This window comes from Saccopteryx bilineata, chromosome 4 (assembly GCF_036850765.1).
Source record: "Saccopteryx bilineata isolate mSacBil1 chromosome 4, mSacBil1_pri_phased_curated, whole genome shotgun sequence".
In the NCBI taxonomy this organism is placed as follows: Eukaryota; Metazoa; Chordata; class Mammalia; order Chiroptera; family Emballonuridae; genus Saccopteryx; species Saccopteryx bilineata.
Genome location: NC_089493.1, coordinates 167,477,171 through 167,490,006, shown reverse-complemented (window position 1 = coordinate 167,490,006; position 12,836 = coordinate 167,477,171). Strand labels below are relative to the sequence as shown.

At 45.7% G+C, this 12,836-nt stretch overlaps 1 protein-coding gene and 1 pseudogene across 1 annotated transcript in view; one reads left to right on the top strand and one right to left on the bottom strand.

Moving 5' to 3' along the window:
• The window catches only part of NDFIP1 (Nedd4 family interacting protein 1), a 126,502-nt gene that overhangs the window by 98,633 nt on the left and 15,033 nt on the right, over nucleotides 1-12,836 (bottom strand). The window lies entirely within an intron of this gene.
• LOC136334017 (eukaryotic initiation factor 4A-I-like) lies at nucleotides 10,712-12,497 on the top strand (annotated as a pseudogene).

Here is a 12,836-nt window from a genome sequence, read left to right as displayed (position 1 = left end):
CACTCTAGCACCTGGGGCAGAGGCCAAGGAGCCATCCCCAGCGCCCGGGCCATCTTTGCTCCAATGGAACCTCGGCTGTGGGAGGGGAAGAGAGAGACAGAGAGGAAGGAGAGGGGGAGGGGTGGAGAAGCAGATGGGCACTTCCCCTATGTACCCTGGCCGGGAATCGAACCCGGGACTTCTGCACGCCAGGCCAACACTCTACCACTGAGCCAACCGGCCAGGGATCATTGGTGGCTTCTTGTATATGCCCTGACTAGAGATCAAATCTGCGAGCTTGACCCATAGGGATGACACGCTATTAACTGAGCCACCCAGCCCAGGCTCAAAATGGTTGCATTTTGAATTTTCCTCTCCCATCACAGTTTCCAGACCCAACTCTAACTCCAATTTCTTGAGCCTGGAGTTTACCGGCCCTGACCACTGTCCCTCCCTCAGAACCACCTCAGAGTTCCACGTGGTCTACTGAAGCCCTTAGTCCCCAAACTACCCCAGGTGGGGGGATTGTTGTGGCCCAGTAGGAAAGCACTAGCCCCTCCCACCTCCAAATGACTGGAGGGTTGGTGTTTCATCCTAAGCAAGCAATCCCAAAGCTAGAGCAAGTCTTTGTCAGGTTGGCAGCTCTGCTTCTCTTCCCCCCACTGCTTCCTGGAACTATTGGATGGCACAATCCAAGAAACTCATGGGCTCCTTGGCTGGGAACTCTTTTCTCTGGTAAGAAATTGGCAAGCAGGCCCTGGCCGGTTGGCTCAGCGGTAGAGCGTCGGCCTAGCGTGCGGAGGACCGGGGTTCGATTCCCGGCCAGGGCACACAGGAGAAGCGCCCATTTGCTTCTCCACCCCTCCGCCGCGCTTTCCTCTCTGTCTCTCTCTTCCCCTCCCGCAGCCAAGGCTCCATTGGAGCAGAGATGGCCCGGGCGCTGGGGATGGCTCTGTGGCCTCTGCCTCAGGCGCTAGAGTGGCTCTGGTCGCAATATGGCGACACCCAGGATGGGCAGAGCATCGCCCCCTGGTGGGCAGAGCGTCGCCCCTGGTGGGCGTGCCGGGTGGATCCCGGTCGGGCGCATGCGGGAGTCTGTCTGACTGTCTCTCCCCGTTTCCAGCTTCAGAAAAATTAAAAAATGAAAAAATGAAAAAAAAAAAAAAAAAAGAAATTGGCAAGCAAGAGAGAGGAGAGTTGGGCGCCCCAGCTGGGAGCCGGGAAACAGAAGAGTGTCCCTGGTGAGAGAGGGGCAGCTGCACAATGAAACAGAACCCAAATAAAGCTCCAGTTGAGTCATCTGGGTTGGTCTTTTGCTACCCCAGGGATTCTCAAAACTGGCTGAGCATCAGAATTATTTGAAGGGTTTTTAGAAAGAAATTCAAACATGTGGCACATATATACAATAGAATACTATTCAGCCATAAGAATGGATGAAATACTGCCATTTGTGACAACATGGATGGATGTTGAGAGTATCCTGCTAAACAAAATAAGTCAGATGGAAAAGAATAAGAACCATATGATTTCACTCATATGTGGGAGAGAAAGCAGAAAGCAACAAGTGAAGAAACAGAACAAAACAAACAAACAAATTCATAGACATGGATAACAGCACAGTGGTTACCAGAGGAGAAAAGATGAAGAGGGTAAAGGGGGTCAAGTATATGGTAACGAAAGGGAGCTAGACTTTGGGTGGTGAGCATACAATGCAATATACAGAAGTTATATTGTAGAATTGTACACTTGAAGCTCTTATTATGTTATTAACCAATGTCACCCCAATAAATTCAATAAATATAAGGTCTACCGGAAAGTTCTGTCCGTTTTTGGAATAAAACAAAATACAAATTTTTCTTACCGTCAATAAACTTTATTAAATAATATATTTCCACACCAATCCTATCTTCCGAATATGGTCCGAAATGGTTTGCTGAGCTGAATTAAGCCTTTCTGCGATCTCCGATGTTGTCAGAAAAGGATCTTGCTCCAACATGGTCTTTTTTTTTTTTTTTTTTTTATTCATTTTTAGAGAGGAGAGAGAGACAGAGAGAGAGAAAGGGGAGGAGCTGGAAGCATCAACTCCCATATGTGCCTTGACCAGACAAGCCCAGGGTTTCGAACCGGCGACCTCAGCATTTCCAGGTCGACGCTTTATCCACTGCGCCACCACAGGCCAGACCCAACATGGTCTTAACAACATCGTCATCGATCAAAGATGGTCGCCCAGAACGTGGCTTATCAGAAAGGTCAAAATCACCTGTTTCGAATTTTTCGAACCATCATCTGCATGTCCTATCAGAAACTGTACCTTCACTAAACACTTTCAATAAATTTCTACATACTTCTGTAGCATTTCTTCCTTATTGAAATTTGTAAAAAGTACAGTGGCGTAAATGAACTTTATCAGTAGCCATGGGTACACTATCGCTTCACACATAAGACTAACTTGAATTGACTTTGTTTTAGTTAATTTGTTACGTCAGTATGTATACATTAAGTGATAAAAATAGAGAGGCACACATGTGCCAAATAAACGTGCTTACATGTCGAAACTTGTGATAGAAACGGACAGAACTTTCCGGTAGACCTTATAAATAAACTTAGAAACATCCCTACCCTATTATGCAACAATTCCACCCCTTGATATTTTCCCCAGATAAATGAAAACAATATCTATAATCAAGTATATTCACAATAGCCAAAACAACTCTAAAAGGCCCCACAGTAGGTGAAGAAACAAACAGAGGTATAGCAATATATTGAATAGAATACTACTCAGTAATAAAAAAGGAGTGAGCTATTATATGATACATGCAACAACATGGATGAAAAAAAAAAAAACATTAGAAGAAGCAAAAGAAACCAGACACAAAAAAAAAGTACATACTGTGTGATTCCACTGATACAACATTCAAGAACAGGCACAGTTCTTCTATGGTGATAGAAATCAGAACAGAGGTTGTTTACACCGGATGGAAATTGATGTAACTTTCTGAGGCCATGGAAACATTCTATATCTATATATTTGAGAAAATTCACCCAATTAAACTCTGAAGATCTGTGTATTGCGCTGTATATAAAATTTACCTAAATTTAAAAGACAAAACTAAAAAATATATCCTCTGCTCCCATCCCATTACTACTAAATCAGACTCTCCAGCCCCAGCCGGATAGCTTAGTTGCTTAAAATATCATCTTGATGCTCAAAGGTTGTGGGTTCGATTCCCAGTCAAGGCACTAACAGGAACCGATTGATGTTTCTATCTGTCTGTCTCTCTCTTCCTCTCTTTCTAAAATCAATCAATATATTTAAAAAAAAAAAAAGATCTTCTATTGGTAGAACCTCAAATTTTGTGTTTTAATAAAGTGCCCCAATGCTTCTGACCCACAGCCAGGTTGGGGAACCCTGGGCTCCCAAGACCTTTGGCTGACTCTCTCATCATTTACCAGATGTGAGTTTACAGGGCTGCAACTGGAAAGAAAGACCACATAACAGCGATTGCATATTGAACACTTATTCTGTTCTCAAATTCTTCCAATAACACAGTGAAGCAGGTATTATTTTCACCGTTTTACAGATTTAAAAAACCCAAAAAACTGAGAGCAAGATACTTGCCCAAATCAGACAGCTGGGAAGTAGCAAAAGTCCTTAGCCCAAGTCTCCCTTGCTACAATTACCTCAGTCTTTTCACCGTTCATTCGTTCATTCATTCATTCATTCATTCATTCATTCATTCAAACAATCAGAAACAAATAAGAATTGTGCTTCTTGGCCCTGGCTGGTTGGCTCAGTGGTAGAGCGTTGGCCTGGCGTGCAGAAGTCCCGGGTTCGATTCCCGGCCAGGGCACACAGGAGAGGCGCCCATCTGCTTCTCCACCCCTCCCCCTCTCCTTCCTCTCTGTCTCTCTCTTCCCCTCCCGCAGCCGAGGCTCCATTGGAGCAAAGATGGCCCGGGCGCTGGGGATGGCTCCTTGGCCTCTGCCCCAGGTGCTAGAGTGGCTCTGGTCACAACAGAGCGATGCCCCGGAAGGGCAGAGCGTCGCCCCCTGGTGGGTGTGCCGGGTGGATCCTGGTCGGGCGCATGCAGGAGTCTGTCTGACCGTCTCTCCCCGTTTCCAGCTTCAGAAAAAAAAAAAAAATTGTGCTTCTTCTAGGAGCCAGCCCTCTGCTGGGCGCTATGCCACACCAGGTCCCTGGAAGAATGAGGAGGAGTGATGGGAGAGGGAGCTGAAGTCTGTGAGGCAGCATTACCTTTGCTTTGTAGACTTGGGGAGGAAATAGGATCCCAGGCCTCTTTAGATTTTAATTATTCAGGTGGTTTGGGGAAAGGCAGGAAGTTTATGGTTATATAAGCATAACTAAAGAAAGCCTCTGTTGCTTACTTTGGGAATCTTCCAGGAGCTAACACCAATAGCAAGTCATGTTAAAAATGGGTTAAAATCATTATCGGATTATGAATAATTCACAAGGCACCCCTGTTACCCATTACATTTTGTTCTACATAATTGCTTCCTGGAAATCTGCTCCCAGTGCAGAGAGTTGGGAGTATGCATGAAATTGAATATTTCTGCCCTTGACAAGTAAATTTAAACAAAATTGTGAATTAGTTTCAGTCCGCTGCTGCCTATCCTCTTTGAGTTGATAAGTCTGATCCTTTCCTCCAGAAATATAACTGAGCAAGGAAGAAAAGGGTCTAGCTCCTTGGAAAGGGAGGTCAGTCCCAATTCCTAGCCATACCAGGCCATGCCCAGTGGTTTAAGTATCGTGCAGGATTCTGGGTTACAGGAGGGTACTTTGAATGGTACAATATAAAGATACAAATTACCAGGATAGTAAGAATAGTCTTTTTTTTTTAATTTTTTTCTTATTTTTATTTTTTACAGAGACAGAGAGTGAGTCAGAGAGAGGGACAGACAAGGACAGACAGGAATGGAGAGAGACGAGAAGCATCAATCATTAGTTTTTCATTGTGCATTGCAACACCTTAGTTGTTCATTGATTGCTTTCTCATATGTGCCTTGACCGCGGGCCTTCAGCAGACCGAGTAACCCCTTGCTGGAGCCAGCGACCTTGGGTTCAAGCTGGTGGGCTTTTTGCTCAAACCAGGTGAGCCCACGCTCAAGCTGGCAACCTCAGGGTTTCGAACCTGGGTCTTCCACATCCCAGTCTGATGCTTTATCCACTGTGCCACCGCCTGGTCAGGCCTTTTTTTTTTTTTTAATTGAGGTGTGATCTATATACCAAAAAATCATCATTTTTATTATATACAGGTAATTTTATCCCAGTTCCTGGCAAATATTAATCTACTGCTGTTTGCTTTTTAAGGGCATTTCATAAAATGGAATCACACAATATGTGGCCTTTTGTGACTGGCTCCGTTCACTTAGCAATATATTTTCAAAGTTCATCCATATTGTAGCGTGAATGAGAACTGCATTCCTTTCTATTGTTGAATAATATTTCATTGTGTGGATATACCACATTTTGCTAATTTCATTTATCAGTTAGTGAAAATTGGGCTGTTTCCCTTTTATGTTTTGTTTTTATTTTTTTTTAATGTTTATTGTATTGATTTTACAGAGAGAGAGTAAAGGAGAGAGGGAGAGAGACAGGAATATTGATCTGCTCCTGTATGTGCCCTGACCAGGGATCAAATCGGCAACTTCTGTGCTTTGGGATGATGTGGCTATGACTTCATGATGACAAAGCAAAATGCTTCACCTGTAACTGTTCTGCTCTGTTTGCTGGTTCTAGTTTCGCTTTTGTAACCTTGCTGGCTTCTTGCATCAGCTAGGGCTATAAAAGGCCCCAAAGTCCACCAGTCGGGGCTCAGACTTTGGAAAATTAAATCCTCTGAGCCCGGCAGCATAATAAACTGGTTATACAACTCTGAGTGTCGCTTGGTACTTTAGATGTTCCAGTCCGCTATAGGACAACCCTCTAACCCAGGGGTAGTCAACCTTTTTATACCTACCACCCACTTCTGTATCTCTGTTAGTAGTAAAATTTTCTAACCGCCCACCGGTTCCACAGTAATGGTGATTTATAAAGTAGGGAAGTAACTTTACTTTATAAAATTTATAAAGCAGAGTTACAGCAAGTTAAAGCATATAATAATAATGACTTACCAAGTACTTTATGTCGGATTTTTGCTAAATTTGGCAGAATAAATCTTTATAAAACAACTTACCTAGTTAAATCTATCTTTTTATTTATACTTTGGTTGCTCTGCTACCGCCCACCATGAAAGCTGGAACGCCCTCTAGTGGGCGGTAGGGACCAGGTTGACTACCACTGCTAACCAATTGAGCTATCCAGCCAGGGCATATTTCCTTTTTTTGGCTATTATGAATAACACTGCTATGAACATTCATATATAGGTTTTATGTGGACATATGTTTTCAGTTCTCTAAGATATATGCCTAGGAGTGGAATTGCTGGGTCATATGGTAACTCTGTTCAATTTTTTTGAGGAAGTTGTGATAAGGTGCCAAGGAATTGCAAAAATTGTTAACATTAGTATTTTAAAAGGAAGAGTCAGGCCCCCTACTCCTCCTCTCTGAAAAGAAAAAAAAAAAAACCCAAAGAAAGAGATTAAAGGGGCAAAAGTTAGTAAGTAACTAATTATAGTTCTCTGGAAGGATAAAACTTATCTGAAAACTTCCTCTTCCCCATCTTTAAGATCCTTTAGGAGACAATGTTTACATATCTTAATTAAAATTCCAACACTGATTCTAACTCTCCTCCCCTCCTGGAGTCCTGAGAGTGACATATACCTCTAGAACAAAGGGATCACAGCCCACTCCCCTTGCTTGAAAAACCTGCATTCTGTAACATTTTATATGCTTTCTAATAATCATCCTTCTTGAAATCCTTTATATGTATAAAAACTTGTACACTAAACTAGCCCAACACTTTTAGCAAAGGTGTTTTCATTTGGCCTCTCTCCTTATCCTAAGTTAACCATTTCGCTTTGACGACAGGGATGGGGGGTAGACACTAGAAGATTTGGGAATGTCTTTGCCAGGTATGTAAAACAATTATCACTACTGTGTTATTTCGTGGTCTTGATGTGTAAGAATGCTTTTTCCTTTTATCAGATCCTATAGATAGATGTTGTAAGCTTGTTAGTAATTGACTATTGTACCATGCTCCCTCCTTACCCACCTCAACCAGTACTTGATTTTGTATAATAGAAGGTCTAGAACGGTAAGAGGGCCTACATAATTTGGGATTGTGCCCCAGGTAGCTAGCCGGCTAATTAATAAATCCTCAAAAATTCATTTGGGGCCCTGGCCGGTTAGCTCAGCGGTAGAGCGTCGGCCTGGCATGCAGGAGTCCCGGGTTTGATTCCCGGCCAGGGCACACAGGAGGGGCGCCCATCTGCTTCTCCACCCCTCCCCCTCTCCTTCCTCTCTGTCTCTCTCTTCCCCTCCCGCAGCCAGGGCTCCATTGGAGCAAAGATAGCCCGGGCACTGGGGATGGCTCTGTGGCCTCTGCCTCAGGCACTAGAGTGGCTCTGGATGCAACAGAGCAAAGCCCCAGAGGGGCAGAGCATCATCCCCTGGTGGGCATGCCGGGTGGATCCCAGTCGGGCGCATGCGGGAGTCTGACTGCCTCCCTGTTTCCAGCTTTGAAAAAGTGAAAAAAAAAAAAAATCATTTGGACTTAGTGTCTCTATGTAACCTGTGGATTAAGGTACAGTACTTTACAACAAAGTGTCAAACTTTTCTGTAGTGGCTGCACCATCTCACCTTTCCACCAGCAGTGTACCAGGGCTCTGCCTTTACTAGCAACAGCTCCTTTCTCTGGTGATACACCTTTGCTTTATCTTGCCAAAATTTATCTGCTCTAGGTACTTTTCACAGCTAATCTACATTACTGGATTCATGTGTCATCCCTCTGGATAACAGTCACAATTTAAGAGGAGCTTCCTGGAGATACACTAATATATTATTCAGAGCACTTTCAAATTCAAACTGTCTGAAGGAAAAAACAGGATTTATTTAAGTAGGCAGCTGGAAAGAGAGTGGGGAAGTTTACAGCTCTAAGGAGGGGTTACGGGAACTGAGGCTTCAAGGTGAATCTCTTGCCCTCTCACTCTCACTACCCCCACTTTCCCAAATCTCCCTCTTCTTTCTTGTTTCTTTGTGTCCTCTATCCATGATACCCCCAGCATCTCTCTTCTCCATAGTCTCTGCTTGGCCTCACTCCATGCCAGGTTCTTGCCAAGTGCAAGAAAATGGCTGCCAGCAGCTCAAACTGACAGTCTCGGCCCTGGTCGGTTGGCTCAGCAGTAGAGCATCGGCCTGGCGTGCGGGGGACCCAGGTTCGATTCCCGGCCAGGGCACATAGGAGGAGCGCCCATTTGCTTCTCTACCGCCCCCCCTCCTTCCTCTCTGTCTCTCTCTTCCCCTTCTGCAGCCAAGGCTCCATTGGAGCAAAGATGGCCCGGGCGCTGGGGATGGCTCCTTGGCCTCTGCCCCAGGCGCTGGAGTGGCTCTGGTCGCGGCAGAGCGACACCCCGGAGGGGCAGAGCATCACCCCCTGGTGGGCAGAGCATCGCCCCTGGTGGGTGTGCCGGGTGGATCCCAGTCGGGCACATGCGGGAGTCTGTCTGACTGTCTCTCCCCGTTTCCAGCTTCAGAAAAATACAAAAACAACAACAACAACAACAAAAACTGACAGTCTCCCAGCTTAGTAGCTTAGATCTCAGAACAGGAACCCTCTCTGTCCCAGCATTGGGCTAAATTGTGCCCATCCCTGGATTAGTCATGTGTCCAGGAAAATGAAGCTCAACGTTTGGCCCACACTGGCTCCCGTACCCACATCTGTGGCTAGATCAGAAGAAAGGGATGGACTTACAAGGCAAAGGAGTGGGAGGGACATGCTGGGCAACCGAAAATAACTCCTGCCAGGGACCTTAATTCAAAGGGGAAGCTCCAGCATTAGATTTCCAACATCACGGTAGACACATAGCATACTGTGGGCCAGGAGGGACCTGAAAACGACCCCAAAGCTTATTCTGTCTGAGTCTGGAGTCAGCCCTGCTCTGGACAGTTTCCTGGGGTAACAGAACATACCAAGTCTCTAGAAAAGCAACAGACATTTTACAGATTATAGGGCAACACTCATCCCCACCGCACACGTGGAGACAAGGGCAGACCTATCGCCTAACCCAATGACTACCTCCTTAGTCATTTCACTCTGGGCACAGTTTACTTTTTCCAAGTGAGTGGAACTGAATCTTTTTCAGAAAATGGAGAAACCACTTCAGTAATTGAAAGCATTTTCTATTTTACTTTCAGTAGGTTCTAAAATCTGAAAAGGACTCTCAAGGGACTTTCAAAATTTCTCTAAAAGGTTAACAAACGGCTATTAGAGCCCACACGTCTAAAAAAGAAAATGAGCTGAAGACTCAGATATTAGAGCTGGAGGAGCCCGTGGGACCACGTGGTCCCCCCACTTGAGGGAGTAGTGTAGGTCCCCAGCTGGCAGGGAGGGCCCTGTCTGGTCATGCAGATAAGACGTGACATGGCTGGCACTAAATCCAGATCTCCCAGCCCACGCCATTTCTTCTTGACCCGGCCTCTTATCTGCATTCTCCTTTCTGAGCACAAACTTGGATTAAAATATATACATCGTAGGGGCATAAGGAGGAGGAACTGTGCAGATGCAAACACTCTCCAGTTTTGATTCACTCCCTGGGCTCTGCAGGAACCCAGCCTCCGGAGGTTTCTTGCTGAAATCAGCACTGTTTGTGCCGTAGTAATCTAGCTGTGAGTCACAAACTGCACAGGAAGCATTTTAATGAGATTTCTGAGCGCGAGAGGAGAGTACGGGTGAGGAACAGAAAAAGGTGCGGACATTTCTGGAACTTTATTTCAGTTAAAATCAACAGACTCGACCTGAGAACTGACAATGTGTGATGTTCTGTGGGTAGTTAGTACAAAGCTTTTTCAGACACAATCATCTCCTTGCCCATTTACAATCCAGTGACCCGGAGAGAAGATGCACTCCTGGAACATGCTTTGGAGTCTACTTTTTTTGCACCAATTGGGAAGAGCATTTTATACTAAGGTTAGTTCTTGGATGTATTATAAATTGCAAATATTTCCAGTTTTAATCTATCTTTCAACTTGTTTATCACTTCTGAAGTATTTAATTTTCTTATATTTATTTTTTTTTAATTTTTATTCATTTTAAAGAGAGAGGAGAGAGAGAGAAGCGAGAGAGGGAGGGGTGGAGAAGCAGATGGGCGCTTCTCCTGTGTGCCCTGCCTGGGAATCAAACCCAGGACTTCCACACGTCAGGCTGACGCTCTACCACTGAGCCAACTGGCCAGGGCCTTGAAGTATTTAATTTTCATGTGATCATATCTATCAATTATTTCTTTTGTGTTGCCTAAGCCTGGGTGTCATGATTCAATATTCTTCTCTACTTTAATTTCTTTTTAACCAGAGAAAATCATTTATTAGAAAACCATGAACCTTCCTTTAAAAGCTTGAGTCTGCAATAACTTGAATATGACAGAATTAAGAACAAATTGCCCCCAGAGCTTCTAAGAATCACATCTGTGAGTCAGGATTCCCGGAACTGGTGGGGGTTGGGTCAGGGAGTGAAGATGGCATCATGCAAGGCCGGTGGCTGGTAGGGAGAACTGGCTGTTAGGATTTCTAACGGGCCTCAGTCAGCACACTCATACTTCAAGCCAACAGATCCAGAAACATGAGCCTGAATGGAATGCAGCCTGAAGACATCATCGGGAGTCACTGGGATGAGACTGTTGACAGTCCTGATGACACGGACCTCTTGGAGTCCCTTCTCTGTGGCATCTGCACCTATAGTTTTTTTGGGTTTTTTTGGGGGGGTTGTATTTTTCTGAAGTTAGAAACGGGGAGGCAGTCAGACAGACTCCTGCATGCACCCGACCGGGATCCACCCGGCACGCCCACCAGGGGGCGATACTCCACCCATCTGGGGTGTTGCTCTGTTGCGACCAGAGACATTCTAGCGCCTGAGGCAGAGGCCACAGAGCCATCCTCAGCGCCCGGGCCAACTTTGCTCCAATGGAGCCTCAGCTGCGGGAGGGGAAGAGAGAGACAGAGAGGAAGGAGAGGGGGAGGGGTGGTGAAGCAGATAGGTGCTTCTCCTGTGTGCCCTGGCCGGGAATCGAACCCAGGACTCCTGCACGCCAGGCCAATGCTCTACCACTGAGCCAACCGGCCAGGGCCTGCACCTATAGTTTTGAGAAGTTCTCTGCCATCCAGCTATGAGCCATTCTTCCCTGTATCAAGGATACAGAAGGTAGTCACGGCTTTAGGAGATCGCATGGGTGCCTCCTGCCACACCTGCAGTGAGGATAGCAATGTGCATGCTGGGGTGCAGAAGCTGTAGATGGAGCTTTCCCATCATCATGTGCACCCCAGGTCGTGTGTTTCACATCCTTAACCACAGATACCTGTCTCCCAAATACATCAAGATGTTTGTACTGGATGAAGCTGATGAAATGTTAAGCTGTGGATTTGAGGACCTGATCTATGACATATTCCAAAAGCTCAACAGAAACACACAGGTGGTTTTGCTGTCAGCTACAATGCCTTCCAATGTGCTTGAGGTGCCCAAGAAGCTCATGAGGGACTCTATTCGAATTCTTGACAAGAAGGAAGAGTTGACTCTGGAGGGTATCTGCCAATTCTACAGCAATGTGAAACGAGGGGAGTGGAAGCTGGATATGCTGTGTGACTTGTATGAAACCTTCACCATCACCCAGGTGGTCATCATCATCAGTGCTGGAAGAAAGGTTGACTGGCTCACTGAGAAGATGCATACCCGAGACATCACTGCCTCTGCCATGCGTGGAGATATGGACCAAAAGAAACGAGATGTGATCATAAGGGAGTTCCATTCTCACTCTGAGTGTTGATCAACACTGACCTGCTGGCCAGAGGCATTGACATGGAGCAAGTTTCTTTTTTTTTTTTTACAGGGACAGAGAGAGAGTCAGAGAGAGGGACAGAGGGACAGATAGGGACAGACAGGAACAGGGAGAGATGAGAAGCATCAATCATCAGTTTTTTGTTGCGACACCTTAGTTGTTCATTGATTGCTTTCTCATATGTGCCTTGACCAGGGGGCTAGAGCAGACTGGTAACCCCTTGCTTGAGCCAGCGACCTTAGGTCCAAGCTGGTGAGCTCTGCTCAAACCAGATGAGCCTGCTCTCAAGCTGGTGACCTCGGGGTCTCGAACCTGGGTCCTTCCGCATCCCAGTCCGACACTCGATCCATTACGCCACCGCCTGGCCAGGCAAAGCAAGTTTCTTTAGTATCAACTGAACTTTTTACCAATAGGGAATATTATATCTATAGAATCAATTGGGATAGATGTTTCAGCCATAAGGGTGTGTCTATTAATATGGTGATAGAAAAAGACAAGAGGACTCTTCGAGACATCGAGACCTCCTACAACACCTCCATTGAAGAGATGCCCCTCAGTGTTGCTGAACTCATATGAAAGGGGCTGGCCTGCCACGTCGGCCAGCCAGGGTTCAATCCTTGAGGGGCTAAGGAGGAGCAGAAAGGGGGAGGGAAGGGAAACAAGGGATGGATATCTTGTCATTTGTTTTTCTCTTTTTCTTTTCCTTTGAATGAATATTACTTTTTGAGGGGGGGAAAACGAACATTTTAGATACCTGTTTCTTTGGGAGGGGATCTGGCCCAGGTGCCATTCTTTCTCCCACAAACACTAATCCACTTTCCTCACCCTAGTCAACCTCCCAACCCCAGAGGCTCTCCTGCTGCAGCCGAAGTCCCCTGACAATGATTCAAGGGGGCTATAATGTCACTCAACCAC